General features: G+C 42.9%; 1 protein-coding gene across 1 annotated transcript in view; it reads right to left on the bottom strand.

Moving 5' to 3' along the window:
- Positions 1-15,864, bottom strand: part of LOC109887187 (retinoic acid receptor beta) — a 156,332-nt gene that overhangs the window by 137,598 nt on the left and 2,870 nt on the right. The gene's annotated exons all lie outside the window — the stretch shown is intronic.

Raw genomic sequence — 15,864 nt, 5'->3', positions numbered from 1 at the left:
GCTTTTGCATTATTTAAACCAAATTGAACATGTTTCATTATTTACTTGAGGCTAAATTGATTTTATTAATGTATTATATTAAGTTAAAATAACTGTTCATTCAGTATTGTTGTAATTGTCATTATTACCAAAAAAATTGAAATCAAAATTGTCCGATTAAACGGTATCGGCTTTTTTGGTCATCCAATAATCGGTATCGGTGTTGAAAAATCATAATCGGTCGACCTCTACTGGAGGGCTAATAAATATGGAGCCGAAGAACAAGGCTGACTTTATACATTCTCACAACCAATTGTGATATTGATTTAATTATTTTGCGTTTTGCGTTTTGTGTAACTTATTTTTTTACTTATTGTAGAACACAATGTTGCTGCTACCGTCTCTTATATAACTTCTGGACATCAGAAAATCGATTACTCACCTCGGACTGGAAGAAACTTTTTCCTTTAATGAGTCCGACTGTCACGTTCTGACCATAGTTCTTGTGTGTTTCCCTTGTTTTAGTGTTGGTCAGGACGTGAGCTGGGTGGGCATTCTGTTGTGTGTCTAGTTTGTCTGTTTCTGTGTGTGGCAGGTGTTAGTCATTGTCTCTGATTGGGAACCATATTTAGGTAGCTTGTTTTGTGTTGGGGTTTGTGGGCGATTGTTTCCTGTCTTTGTGTCTATGCACCAGATAGGACTGTTTTCGGTTTTCACATTTGTTGTTTTGTAATTTGAAGTGTTCAGTTGGGATTTATTATTAAAGAAGATGAACACTCACCACGCTGCGCTTTGGTCCTCTCTTTCCCAGGAAGAAAGCCGTTACACCGACGAGAAGGATATCCTGCTTTCACTGGGAGAAGCCTAAATCCAAGTATTTTGCATGAAGTAAAGACGCTGGAAAAAAGGCAGCATATCGGGCACCCTTCTAAGAATCCGGAGGCGAGTGAGTAAACTCCCATTGCCTTCCATTCATCTTGCTAACGTGCAATTATTAGAAAATAAAATTGATGACCTACGATTAAGATTATCCTACAATCGGGACATTAAATACTGTAACATCTTATGTTTCACAGAGACGTGGCTGACCGAAGATATGGACAATCTAGAGCTAACAGGATTTTCCATGCACCAGTAGAACAGAGACGCTACCTCTGGTAAGACGAGGGGTGGGGGTGGGGGAAAACTCCACACACAAAGCTCTCCCCCGCCCTCCATTTGACAAATCTGACCATAATTCTATAATTAAGTACATCGATGACGTTCGTCCCCACAGTGACAATACGTACATATCCCAACCAGAAGCCATGGATTACAGGCAACATCCGCATCAAGCTAAAGCTGCCGCTTTCAAGGAGCGGGAGACTAATCTGGACGCTTATAAGAAACCCTGCTATGGCCTCAGATGAATCATCAAACAAGGAAAGCATCAACACAGGATTAAGATTGAATCCTACTACACCTGCTCTGACGCTCGTTGGATGTGGCATGGCTTGAAAACTATTATGGAGTACAAAGGGAAACCCAGACGCGAGCTGCCCAGTGACGCGATCTCCAATTCGCATTCCGCCCCAACAGATCCACAGATGACGCAATCTCAATCGCACTCCACACTGCCCTCTCTCACCTGGACAAAAGGAACACCTATGTGAGAATGATGTTCATTGACTACAGATCAGCGTTCAACACCATAGTGCCCACAAAGCTCATCGCTAAGATAAGGACTCTGGGACTTAACACCTCCCTCTGTAACTGGATCCTGGACTTCCTGACGGGCCGCCCCCAGGTGGTAAGGGTAGGCAACAACACATCTGCCACCCTGATCCTCAACACTGGGGCCCCTCAGGGGTGTGTACTTAGTCCCCTCCTATACTCCCTGTTCACCCATGACTGCGTGGCCAAGCACGACTCCAACACCATCATTAGGTTTGCTGACGACACAACAGTGTCACCGACAACGATGAGACAGCCTATAGGGAGGAGATTAGAGAACTGGCAGTGTGGTGCCAGGACAACAACCTCTCTCTCAATGTGAGCAAGACAAAGGAGCTGATCCCATTAACATCGACAGGGCTGTAGTGGAGCGGCTCAAGAGTTTCAAGTTCTTTGGTGTCCACATCACCAACGACCTATCATGGTCCAAACACACCAAGACAGTCGTGAAGAGGGTACGACAAAACCTTTTCCCCCTCAGGAGACTCTAAAGATTTGGCATGGGTCCCAGATCCTCCCAACGTTCTACAGCTGCACCATCAAGAGCATCCTAACCGGTTGCATCACTGCCTGGTATGGCAACTGCTCGGCATCTGACCGTTAGGCGCTACAGAGGGTAGTGTGAACAGCCCAGTACATCACTGGGGCCAAGCTTCCTGCCAGGACCTGTCAGAGGAAAGCCCGTAAAATTGTCAGACTCCAGTCACCCTGTTTTCATAGACTGTTTTCTCGGCTACCGCACGGCAAGCGGTACCGGAGTGCCAAGTCTAGAACCAAAAGGCTCCTCAACAGCTTCTACCCCCAAGTCATAAGACTGCTGAATAATTCATAAAATCGCCACCGGACAATTTACATTGACCCCCCCCCCCCTCCCATTTGAACACTGCTGCTACTCGCTGTTTGTTTGTTACCTATGCATAGTCACTTCACCCCCACCTACATGCACAGATTACCTCAACTAGCCTGTACCCCCCGCACACTGACTCAGTACCGCTGCCCCCTTTTATATAGCCTCATTATTGTTATTCTGTTACTTTTATTTTTGTCTACTTGGTAAATATGTTCTTCTTGAACTGCCCTGCTGGTTAAGGGCTTGTAAGTAAGCATTTCACGGTAAAGTCTACACTTGTTGTTTTCGGCGTGTGTGACAAATAAAGTTTGATTTGATTCTGAGGTTGAGCAAAGGAAAGAATGGTAGTGTACATACAATGACTGTACACACAGAGAACTATGACTCAGGTGTGCGTGTATGTGTGTGTGTGCGTGCAAATGTTTCCCACAGCGGTTCTGTTCTCTGAGAGGAGTTTGTTCTGTTTGCAGAGAACTGAACTGGTCTAGCCTGTTGTCTTTGCCTACTGATACTGAGTAAGAGCCTTGTGCAGACAGACAGACAACAATAGCTGACAAACAGGAGAAAGACCTTCCCTACAAGGTGAAAGAAAAAACACCTGGACACTCTATTCTCTGTATGAGTGTTCAGTCGTAAGACGCTCTGACTCTCGCTCTCTCTTTCCTATCGATTTCACAATTCCCCTATTCCCCTCTCTCTCCAGATCTCTCTCCCTCTCCTTCACCCTCTCTCTCTCCCAATCTCTCTCTCTCTGCCCCCTCTCTATGGAGTGGTGCTTTACTCACAGTCATCGGCAGTGACTTGAGTGCACATTGATTTTCAATCCAGACGGTTAGCTAGCTGGAGCGCACAGGGGTGTAATGAGAGAAATCTACATTATTCATGCTCTGCCAGTGCGTGTACTGTATGTGTGTGTAAAACTCCCGGTAACCTAAATACCAAGAGACAGTTTTTAAAATACTGAGAACAATACTGAGTTAGTAAACTCTGACAGACAAGACGACTTGAAATAAGTTCTGTTGCTCAGAAGAAGGGATGGGGAGAGAGACAAAGGCAGACAGAGGGGTGAAAAGAGAGTGAGAGGAGGATGTGTGTGTGCGTGTAGGGATTGGGACTGTGTGAGGCACTGTCTCTGAGAATCCTGTATCTGAGTGTGTGTGCTGGGCAGATGTGTTCCATTACATGGAATTCAGAGCTGAGCAGGCTTCCTCTGGGTGTAAATGGATTAGGAGTTATGTACAGTATATCTGTCTGTCTGGCAAACGCTGTGACACACACACACACACACACACACACACACACACACACACACACACACACACACACACACACACACCAAGTGTCTTGGTGAATGAGTCATCCTAGCTAGAGTCTATACTCTAGTCTGGCTCCTTTATACTAACACACCACTACTCAGCGACCTACCCTGCCACAGTCACCTGCGGAATGTCGGTATCTTAATTGAGTCAACGCAATGAGTCAGAGGCTTGTGTCTCTGGGAGAGAGATCACAGAGCATTGCTACAGGCCAGGGGTCCTGATCAGACAAGAGAAGGCAATGTAGTCACACAGAGGAACATGTTAATCAAGAGAGTCAAAGCAGTGAGTCAGAGAGCCCGAGGAGTCAGTGGAGGCTTGGGTCAAGGAACCACAGGTCCAGGGCCCTGAATTCATAAAGCATCACTGTCAATTTAACCTTATTTATTTTAATCTAAAAGGCCAAACTGATCCTAGATCAGCTCTCATAATTTGAGACGCTTTATGAATTCAGGGCCAAAGCTCGATCAGAAGAGAGACTACTACAGCGTTGCAGAAATGTATGTTTCTGTACAAGTCCATCAAGGATGGAAGCCGTGAAAGAAGATTATATAATATTGTCAGAAGACGCTGTGTAAGGACAATTCTTTAGCCTTTTCATTTGTCTGAAGAGAAGATGATATCTTGCATAAAGGGCCTCTTTTATAAAAGCATCACAAAGCATATTTTGTAAACACACCTTCTAATCTAGACAATATTGATTTGAAAAGTAACTCAACACAAAGCTTAGATGATTGAACAACAAATTGCTATTGTCAAGACATTCTTCAATTACAAAATGCTCCTATAACCTTGAGTATTCCGCAATATTAACCGATTTTCATTCTCTATCATTGGGGTATTAATACTGAATTATACTTAGTGGTGTACAGCAGTTTTGTGAGATGCCCCCGCAAGGTCCAAGCAAGACGCAGTTTTATAGCCAATCTCATGCTATTCTACACAATTTGCCATGGGGCAGAGGGAAATGTATTACAGTTTTTGGTTGGGGGCCCCCAGAGCTCATGGCATTGTGTGGCCTGCAGGGGTGTGGTTCAACTACCCTTAAAAAACGTGGAAAATAATTGTGATCACAATTTCAGTGAAATGAAAGCAGTACAAATCAAATGTTATTTGTCACATACGCCGAATACAACAGTGAAATGCTTACTTACAAGCCCTTAACCAACAATGCAGATTTAAGAAAAATACCTACAAAAATAAGAAATAAAAGTAACAAATAATATAAAGAGCAACAGTAAAATAACGAGGCTATAAACATGGGTGCCGGTACAGAGTCAATGTGCGGGGGCAACGGTAAGTAGAGATAATATGTACATGTCGGTAGAGCTATTAAAGTCACTACGCATAGATAATAACAGATAACAGAGAGTAGCAGTAGCATAAAATAGGGGGGGCAATGCAAATAGTCTGGGTAGCCATTTGATTAGATGTTCAGGAGTCTTATGGCTTGGAGGTAGCCTCTTGGACATAGACTTGGCGCTCCGGTACCGCTTGCCGTGCGGAAGCAGAGAGAACAGTCTATGACTAGGGTGGCTGGAGTCTTTGACAATATTTAGGGCCTTCCTCTGACACCGCCTGGTATAGAGGTCTAGGATGGCAGGAAGCTTGGCCCCGGTGATGTACTGGGCCGTACACACTACCCTCTGTAGTGCCTTGCGGTCAGAGGCAGAGCAGCTTCCATACCAGGCAGTGATGTAACCAGTCAGGATAATCTCGATGGTGCAGCTGTAAAACCCTACTGATGGGGAATAGGTTTTGTCGTGCCCTCCTCACGACTGTCTTGGTATGCTTAAACCATGTTCTTAACCTGTCCACTACAGCCCCATCGTTGAGAATGGGGGTGTTCTCGGTGATCCATTTCTTGTAGTCCACAATCATCTCCTTTGTCTTGATCACGTTGAGGGAGAGGTTGCTGTCCTTGCACCACACGGTAAGGTCTCTGACCTCCTCCCTATAGGCTGTCTTGTCGTTGTCATCGGCAAACTTAAATGATGGTGTTGAAGTCATGCCTGGCCATGCAGTCATGAGTGAACAGGGAGTACAGGAAGGGACTGAGCACGCACCCCTGAGGGGCCCCCGTGTTGAGGATCAGCGTGGCAGATGGGTTGTTACCTACCCTTACCACCTGGGGGCGGCCTGTCAGGAAGTCCAGTATCCAGTTGCAAAGGGTGTTGTTTAGTCCCAGGGTCCTTAACTTAGTGATGAGCTTTGAGGACACTATGGTGTTGACCGCTGAGCAGTAGTCAATGGATAGCATTCTCAAATAGGTGTTATTTTTGTCCAACTGTGAAAGGGCAGTGTGGAGTGCAAAAGAGATTGCATCATCTGTGGATCTGTTGGGGCAGTATGCAAATTGGAGTGGGTCTAGGGTTTCTGGGATAATGGTGTTGATGTGAGCCATGACCAGCCTTTCAAAGCACTTCATGGTTACAGACGTGAGTGCTATGGGTCGGATTTCATTTAGGCAGGTTACCTTAAGTGTTCTTCGGGACAGGGACTATGGTGGTCTGCTTGAAACATGTTGGTATTACAGACTCCGACAAGGAGAGGTTGAAAATTTCAGTGAAGACACTTGCCAGTTGGTGAGAGCATGCTCGGAGTACATGTCCTGTTAATCCATCTGGCCCTGCGGCCTTGTGAATGTTAAACTGTTTAAAGGTCACTCGCATCGGCTGCGGAGTGAGTGATAACACAGTCGTCAGGAACAACTGATGCTCTCATGCATGTTTCAGTGTTACTTGCCTCAAAGTGAGCATAGAAGTAATTTACAGTTTAAGTCGATGGAGTTTACATACACTTTAGCCAAATACATTTAACCTCAGTTTTTCACAATTCCTGACATTTAATCCTAGTACAAATTCACTGTTTTAGGTCAGTTAGGATCACCACTTTATTTTAAGAATGTGAAATGTCAGAATAATAGTAGAGACTTAAAAATGTCAGCTTTTATTTCTTTCATCACATTCCCAGTGGGTCAGAAGTTTACATACACTCAATTAGTATTTGGTAGCATTGCCTTTAAATTGTTTAACTTGGGTCAAATGTTTTGGGTAGCCTTCCACTAGCTTCCCATAATAAGTTGGGTGAATTTTGGCCCTTTCCTCCTGACAGAGCTGGTGTAACTGAGTCAGGTTTGTAGGCCTCCTTGCTCGCACAGGCTTTTTCAGTTCTGTCCACAGATTTTCTATAGGATTGAGATCAGGGCTTTGTGATGGCCACTCCAATACTTTGACTGTGCTGTCCTTAAGCCATTTGCCACAACTTTGGAAGTATGCTTGGAGTCTTTGTCCAGACCCATTCGCGACCAATCTTTAACTACCTGACTGATGTCTTGAGATGTTGCTTCAATATATACACATGATTTCCAATCTCATGATGCCATCTATTGTGTGAAGTGCACCAGTCCCTCCTGCAGCAAAGCACCCCCACAACATGATGCTGCCACCCCCGTGCTTCACGTTTGGGATGGTGTTCTTCAGCTTGCAAGCATCCCCATTTTTCCTCCAAACATAACGATGGTCATTATGGCCGAACAGTTCTACTTCTGTTTCATCAGACCAGAGGACATTTCTCCAAAAAATACGATCTTTGTTGTCATGTGCAGTTGCAAACTGTAGTCTGGCTTTTTTTAAGCCAATTTTGGAGCAGTGGCTTCTTCCTTGCTGAGGGGCCATTCAGGTTATGTCGATATAGAACTTGTTTTACTGTGGATATAGATTATTTTGTACCGGTTTCCTCCAGCATCTTCACAAGGTCCTCTGCTGTTGTTCTGGGATTGATTTGCACTTTCGTACCAAAGTAAGTTACTCTCTAGGAGACAGAATATGTCTCCTTCCTGAGCGGTATGACGGATGCGTGGTCGCATGGTGTTTATACTTGCGTACTATTGTTTGTACAGATGGATGTGGTACCTTCAGACATTTGGAAATTGCTCCCAAGGATGAACCAGACTTGTGGAGGTCTATAATTTTTTTCTGAGGTTTTGGCTGATTTCTTTATATTTTCCCATGATGTCAAGCAAAGAGGCACTGAGTTTGAAGGTAGGCCTTGAAATACATTCACAGGTACACCTCAAAATGACTCAAATGATGTCAATTAGCGTATCAGAAGCTTCTAAAACCATGACATCATTTTCTGGAATTTTCCAAGATGTTTAAAGGCACAGTCAACTTAGTGTATGTACACTTCTGACCCACTGGAATTGTGATACAGTGAATTATAAGTGAAATAATCTGTCTGTAAACAATTGTTGGAAAATTGACTTGTGCCATGCACAAAGTAGTTGTCCTAGCCGACTTGCCAAAACTATAGTTTGTGAACAAGACATTTCTCTAGTGGTTGAAAAACGAGTTTCAATAACTCCAAAATAAGTGTATGTAAACTTCTGACTTCAACTGTAGCTCATCTGGTAGGCTCGTGCCACTGGGCAGCTCTCGGCTATGCTTCCCTTTTGTAGTCCGTAATAGTTTGCAAGCCTTGCCACATCCGAAGAGTGGCGGAGCCGGTGTAGTACGATTCAATCTTAGTCCTTTATTGATGTTTTTGCCTGTTTGATGGTTCGTCGGAGGGCATAGCAGGATTTCTTATAAGCTTCCAGGTTAGAGTCCTGCTCCTTGAAAGCGGCAGCTCTACCCTTTAGCTCAGTTAAGATGTTGCCTGTAACCCATGGCTTCTGGTTGGGGTATGTACATACAGTCACTGTGAGGATGACGTCATCGATGCACTTATTGATGAAGCCAGTGACTGATGTGGTGTACACCTCAATGCCATCGGACGAATCCCAGAACATATTCCAGTCTGTGCTGGCAAAACAGACCTGTAGTTTTGCATCTGATTCATTTGACCACTTTTTTATTGACTGAGTCACTGGTGCATCCTGCTTACATTTTTGCTTGTAAGCAGGAATCAGGAGGATATAATTATGGTCAGATTTGCCAAATGGAGGGTGAGAGAGAGCTTTGTACGCGTCTCTGTGTGTGGAGTAAAGGTGGTCTAGAGTTTTTTTTTTTCCTTCTGGTTGCATATTTAACATTCTGGTAGAAATGAGGTAAAACGGATTAAAGTTTACCTGCACTAAAGTCCCGGCCACTAGGAGCACCAGGACGGTGCTTATGGCCGTATACAGCTCATTGAGTGCGGTCTTAGTGTCAGCATCCGTCTGTGGTGGTATGTAGACAGCTACGGAAAATACAGAAACTCTTGGTAGATAGTGTTGGTCTACAGCTTATCATGAGATACTCTACCTCAGGCGAGCAAAACCTCAATACATCCTTACTGTAATATCATGCACCAGCTGTTTTTTACAAATATACATAGATCGACACCCCTTGTCTTACCAGAGGCTGCTGTTCCTGTCGATACAGTGTATAACTCGCCAGATGTATGTTCTTAATGTCGTCTTTCAGCCACGACTCAGTGAAACATAAGATATTACAGTTTTTAATGTCCCGTTGGTAGAATATATGTACTTGTAGTTCGTCCACTTTATTATCCAGCGATTGTACATTGGTCAATAGCATCGATGGCAAAGGAAGATTAGCCACTCGTCACCGGATCCTCAAAAGGCACCCCAATCTCCTTCCGCGATACCTCAGTCTCTTTCTCCAGCGAATGATGGGGATGAGGGCCTGTTTGGAGTAAATCCCTCTCGTACGACTCATTAAAGAAAAATTATTCGTCCAGATCAAGGCGAGTAATCACTGTTCTGATGTCCAGAAGCTCTTTCGGTCATAAGAAACGGTAGCAGTAACATTATGTACAAAATAAGTTAAACGATGCGAAAAAACAAACAAAATAGCATGGTTGGTTAAGAGCCCATAAAAGGGCAGCCATCCCCTCCAGTGCCATCAAACACCATCTCAGAGTTAAAGTAACCTGAAAAAATGAAGTACCAGACATTTTTCAGTAACCTACTGTGTCCCCAGACCACACAACTCTCAGTAGCACAAAGACTACCACAGTATGACAAAACTAGAGGTCGACCGATTATGATTTTTCAACGCAGATACCGATTATTGGCGGACCATAAAAAAGCCGCTACCGAATAAATCGGACGATTTTTAAAATGTATTTGTAATAATGGCAATTACAACAATACAGAATTAACACTTATTTTATCTTAATATAATGCATCAATAAAATCAATTTAGCCTCAAATATATAATGAAACATGTTCAATTAGGTTTAAATAATGCAAAAACAAAGTGTTGAAGAAGAAAGTAAAAGTGCAATATGTGCCATGTAAGAAAGCTAACGTTTAAGTTCCTTGCTCAGAACATGAGAACATATGAAAGCTGGTGGTTTCTTCTAACATGAGTCTTCATTATTCCCAGGTAAGAAGTTTTCGGTTGTAGTTATTATAGGAATTATATGACTATTTCTCTCTCTACCATTTGTATTTCATATGCCTTTGACTATTGGATGTTCTTATAGGCAATTTAGTATTGCCAGTGTAACAGTATAGCTTCCATCCCTCTCCTCGCCGCTACCTGGGCTCGAACCAGGAACACATCGACAACAGCCACCCTCAAAGCAGCGTTACCCATGCAGAGCAAGGGGAACAACCACTCCAAGTCTTAGTGCGAGTGACGTTTGAAATGCTATTAGCGCTCACCCCGCTAACTAGCTAGCCATTTCACATCGGTTACACCAGCCTAATCTCGGGAGTTTATAGGCTTGAAGTCATAAACAGCGCAAAGATTTGAATGAATGCTTATGAGCCTGCTGATGCCTACGATCGCTCAGTCAGACTGCTCTATCAAATCAGACTTAATTATAACATAATAACACAGAAATACGAGCCCTAGGTCATTAATATGGTCGAATCCGGAAACAATAATTTCAAAAACTAAATATTTATTATTTCAGTGAACCGTTCCGTATTTTATCTAACGGATGGCATCCCTAAGTCTAAATATTGCTGTTACATTGAACAACCTTCAATGTTATGTCATAATTACGTACAATTCTGGCAAATTAGTTCGCAATGAGCAAGGCGGCCCAAACTGTTGCATATAGCCCGACTCTGTGTGCAATGAACGCAAGAGAAGTGACAATTTCCCCTGGTTAATATTGCCTGCTAACCTGTCTTTTAGCTAAATATGCATGTTTGAAAATATATACTTCTGTGTATTGATTTTAAGAAAGGCATTGATGTTTATGGTTAGGTGCAAGTTGGAGCAACGACAGTCCTTTTTCGCGAATGCGCACTGCATCGATTATATGCAACGCAGGACACGCTAGATAAACTAGTAATATCATCAACCATGTGTAGTTATAACTAGTGATTATGATTGATTGATTTGTTTTTTATAGGCTAAGTTTAATGCTAGCTAGCAACTTACCTTGGCTTACTGCATTCGCTTAACAGGCAGGCTCCTCGTGAGGAATGTGGTTAGAGCGTTGGACTATCCTAATCCCTGAGCTGACAATATGTCGTTCTGCCCCTGAACAAGGCAGTTAACCCACCGTTCCTAGGCCGTCATTGAAAATAAGAATGTGTTCTTAACTGACTTGCCTTGTTAAATAAAGGTGTAAAAAATTAGAATCGGCTAAATCGGTGTCCAAAAATACAGATTTCCGATTGAAGGCTTTGAAAAGACTAAGCAATGCAGAGCAGCCAGACCCAGGGTTATGCACAGGTAACATACTGACAGGAGGAGAGACGAGGGGAAGGAGGGTTGGAGGGGATGAAGGATGACAGATGGAGAGAGAGACAAGGTAACCCTCCTGTCATCCTGGTGGAGTGGGGATGGAGGGATGGAGAGAAATAGGAAGTGCCCAGAAAGAGGAAACTCTGACAGACAGCTAGAGAGGTGGAAGATAGAATGTTGGAGAAGACAGGATCCAGACCTCAGTCTTCAACATGCTGAGAAAGTAATTTTTTTAACCACACTGTGGCCCATATTGGGTTCTACCAGGCTACATATCAATAGCCACCTTTTAATATAGAACTCAATCCATCCTATACTTTATATAGCATACAAAAGCATGGACTGTCTATTCTGTTCTCAATTAACTTACCTGGCAAAATAAAGGAAATTGGATTTTAAAAATATAAAATAGTGTTCGTGAGTGTGTTTGCTCTCTCTCTAATACAGTAACACTCCTGATCTTGACTGGGTCATTGGAGTTCCCCAGAGTGAGGAGAGGAGATCCTGCAACCCCCCACTGAGAGATAGAGGGGGAGGTTTAGTGTGTAGTGTAGGGGTACCTGAGATAGAGAGAGGGGGGCCATTGGGAGTACCTGGCCACCACCAAAGAAGAGTACAAACAGTACATGTTGATCAGGTGACCCTCCCAAGGGAGTCTGAGATACACCGATTCTTCTCAGATTTATCTCTCTGTATTTATTTATCTGCTTGCCCACTGTCTCACCGTCACACACACAAATATCTCAGCACACGCACGCACAGACAAACACACACACCTGCCCACAGTCTCACAGTCTATGACTAGGCTGATAACTAGGCTAATCTCACTTCACTCAACATCAAAAGTTCAGACAGAAAGACGTTATTGTGCATCTTAATTTTTCCAATCGGTGTGTAAGAAAACAGCTTTGAGCCAGAGTTTCCTTAAAAGACTCCAAAGGAAGAGCTATTATTTTAACTGGTTTCGTTTTCATGGTTTGATGGTAATTGTTGCCCCATTCTCATCTCAATTTTGTCTGGCCATTGACTTTACCGCGGAATGTTATATGAATTGAATACATACAGTGCATTCGGAAACTATTCAGAGCCCTTGACTTTTTCCTGTAAGGGGTGCGGTACTGAGGGCAGAGAAGTCAGGCGCAGGAGAGCAAAAACTGTGTTACAACGGCGCAGTTTAATAATAAAAATCACCATAAACAGAACAATCAATACAATGGGTACAAAACCCGTTACACACCAGCATAACGTGCACAAGCATTTACAATAAACAATTCCAGACAAGGACATGGGGGGGAACAGAGGCTTAAATACACAACATGTAATGAGGGAATTGAAACCAGGTGTGTAAGACAAGACAAATTAAAAATGAAAAGTGGATCGATGATGGCTAGAAGACCAGCGACGCCGAACACCTCCCGAACAAGGAGAGGAACCAACTTCGGTGGAAGTCGTGACATTTCCAAATGTTGTTACATTACAGCTTTATTCTAAAATTGATACAATTTTCTTTTTTCCTCATCAATCTAAACACACAACCCCATAATGACAAAGCAAAAATATGCTTTTAGTAATATCACATTTACATAAATATTCAGACCCTTTACTCAGTACTTTGTTGAAGCACCTTTGGCAGCAATTACAGTCTTGAGTCTTCTTGGGTATGAAGCTATAAGCTTGGCACACCTGTATTTGGGGAGTTCTCTTCTCTGCAGATTCTCTCAAGCTCTGTCAACTTGAATGGGGAGCGTCACAGTCAAGGGTTCTGAATACTTTCCAAATGCACTGTATATCCCCTAACTTATTGCCCTTGTACAGTGTTCGATGAGCATAACATAATGCTGCTTTCGATCATTTTTGTATATTTAATTTTGAGGATTTAATTATCAAGTTCTGCACAAGCAACCTTTAAATATTAATACAGCCATGGAGGCTGCTGAGGGGAGGAAAACTCATAATAATGGATGGAACGGAGCGAATGGAATGGCATCAAACACATGGAAACCACGTTTGATGTATTTGATACCATTGCACCGAATCCGATCCAGTCATTACCACGAGCCCGTCCTCCCTTATTAGGGTGGCACCAACCTCCAGTGTAATACAGGTAAAGAGAATAAACAGGTTGTCTAAGAAGCCTTTGTTTGGCTAGCAGAAAGCAACAGTATGAACAGCTTGAGAGAGAGAGAGAGAGACACACACACAAGAATCTGACACCCTCAGCACACAGGGGAACAAACACCTGACAAACACAGGTGACAGCATTCCCTCCCACATATGCCCCCCTAGGCACAACTATGACAACATAACAAACAAAAAACGGGTCACAACTCCTGCAGCTCTGTCGCACGCTGGGTATGTACATAGTCAATGGTAGGCTTCGAGGGGACTCCTATGGTAGGTACACCTATAGCTCATCTCTTGGCAGTAGTACTGTAGACTACTTTATCACCGACCTCAACCCAGAGTCTCTCAGAGCGTTCCCAAGTCAGCCCACTGACACCCCTATCAGACCACAGCAAAATCACAGTCTACTTGAACAGAGCAATACTCAATCACGAGGCATCAAAGCCAAAGGAACTGAGTAACATTAAGAAATGCTATAGATGGAAGGAATGCAGTTTGGAAACCTACCAAAAAACAATTAGGCAACAACAAATTCAATCCCTTCTAGACAATTTCCTGGGTAAAACGTTCCACTGCACTGGACTGGGGCGGCAGGGTAGCCTAGTGGTTAGAGTGTTGGACTAGTAACCGGAAGGTTGCAAGTTCAAATCCCCGAGCTGACAAGGTACAAATCTGTCGTTCTGCCTGAACAGACAGTTAACCCACTGTTCCTAGGCCGTCATTGAAAATAAGAATTTGTTCTTAACTGACTTGCCTAGTTAAATAAAGGTTAAAAAATATATATAGTGAAGGTGTAAACTTGGCAGTAGAAAATCTAAACAATATATTTGACCTCTCAGTTTCCCTATCAAATCTAAAAATCTCAAATAGAAAACCGAAGAAAATGAACAACAATGACAAATGGTTTGATGAAGAATGCAAAAATCTAAGAAAGAAATTGAGAAACCTGTCCAACTAAAAACAGAGATCTAGAAAACCTGAGTCTACGCCTTCACTATGGTGAATCACTAAAACAATACAGAAATACACTACGGAAAAAGAAGGAACAGCACGTCAGAAATCAGCTCAATGTAATTGAAGAATCCATAGACTCTAACCACATCTTGGAAAATTGGAAAACACTAAACAAACAACAACACGAAGAATTATCCATCCAAAATGGAGATGTATGGGTAAACCACTTCTCCAATCTTTTTGGTTCTATAACAAAGAACAAAGAGCAAAAACATATACATGATCAAATACAAATCTTAGAATTAACTATTAAAGACTACCAGAACCCACTGGATTCTCCAATTACCTTGAACGAGTTACAGGACAAAATAAAAACCCTCCAACCCAAAAAGGCCTGTGGTGTTGATGGTATCCTTAATGAAATGATCAAATATACAGACAACAAATTCCAATTGGCTATACTAAAACTCTTTAACATCATCCTTAGCTCTGGCATCTTCCCCAATATTTGGAACCAAGGACTGATCATCCCAATCCACAAAAGTGGAGACAAATTTGACCCCAATAACTACCGTGGAATATGCGTCAACAGTAACTTTGGGAAAATCCTCTGTATTATCATTAACAGCAGACTCGTACATTTCCGCAATGAAAACAATGTACTGAGCAAATGTCAAATTGGCTTTTTACCAAATTACCGTAAAACAGACCATGAATTCACCCTGCACACCCTAATTGACAACCAAACAAACCAAAACAAAGGCAAAGTCTTCTCATGCTTTGTTGATTTCAAAAAAGCCTTCAACTCAATTTGGCATGAGGGTCTGCTATACAAATTGATGGAAAGTGGTGTTGGGGATAAAACATACGACGACATTATAAAATCCATGTACACAAACAACAAGTGTGCGGTTAAAATTGGCAAAAAAAACACATTTCTTCACACAGGGTCGTGGGGTGAGACAGGGATGCAGCTTAAGCCCCACCCTCTTCAACATATACATCAACGAATTGCCGCGGGCACTAGAAAAGTCTGCAGCACCAGGCCTCACCCTACTAGAATCCCGAAGTCAAATGTCTACTCTTTGCTGATGATCTGGTGCTTCTGTCACTAACCAAGGAGGGCCTACAGCAGCACCTAGATCTTCTGCGCAGATTTTGTCAGACCTGGGCCCTGACAGTAAATCTCAGTAAGACAAAAATAATGGTGTTCCAAAAAAGGTCCAGTCGCCAGGACCACAAATACAAATTCCATCTAGACACTGTTGCCCTA

Source organism: Oncorhynchus kisutch, linkage group LG14, assembly GCF_002021735.2.
Source record: "Oncorhynchus kisutch isolate 150728-3 linkage group LG14, Okis_V2, whole genome shotgun sequence".
In the NCBI taxonomy this organism is placed as follows: Eukaryota; Metazoa; Chordata; class Actinopteri; order Salmoniformes; family Salmonidae; genus Oncorhynchus; species Oncorhynchus kisutch.
Note: the sequence above shows the minus strand (reverse complement) of the source record. Positions and strands in the feature narration are given on the sequence as shown.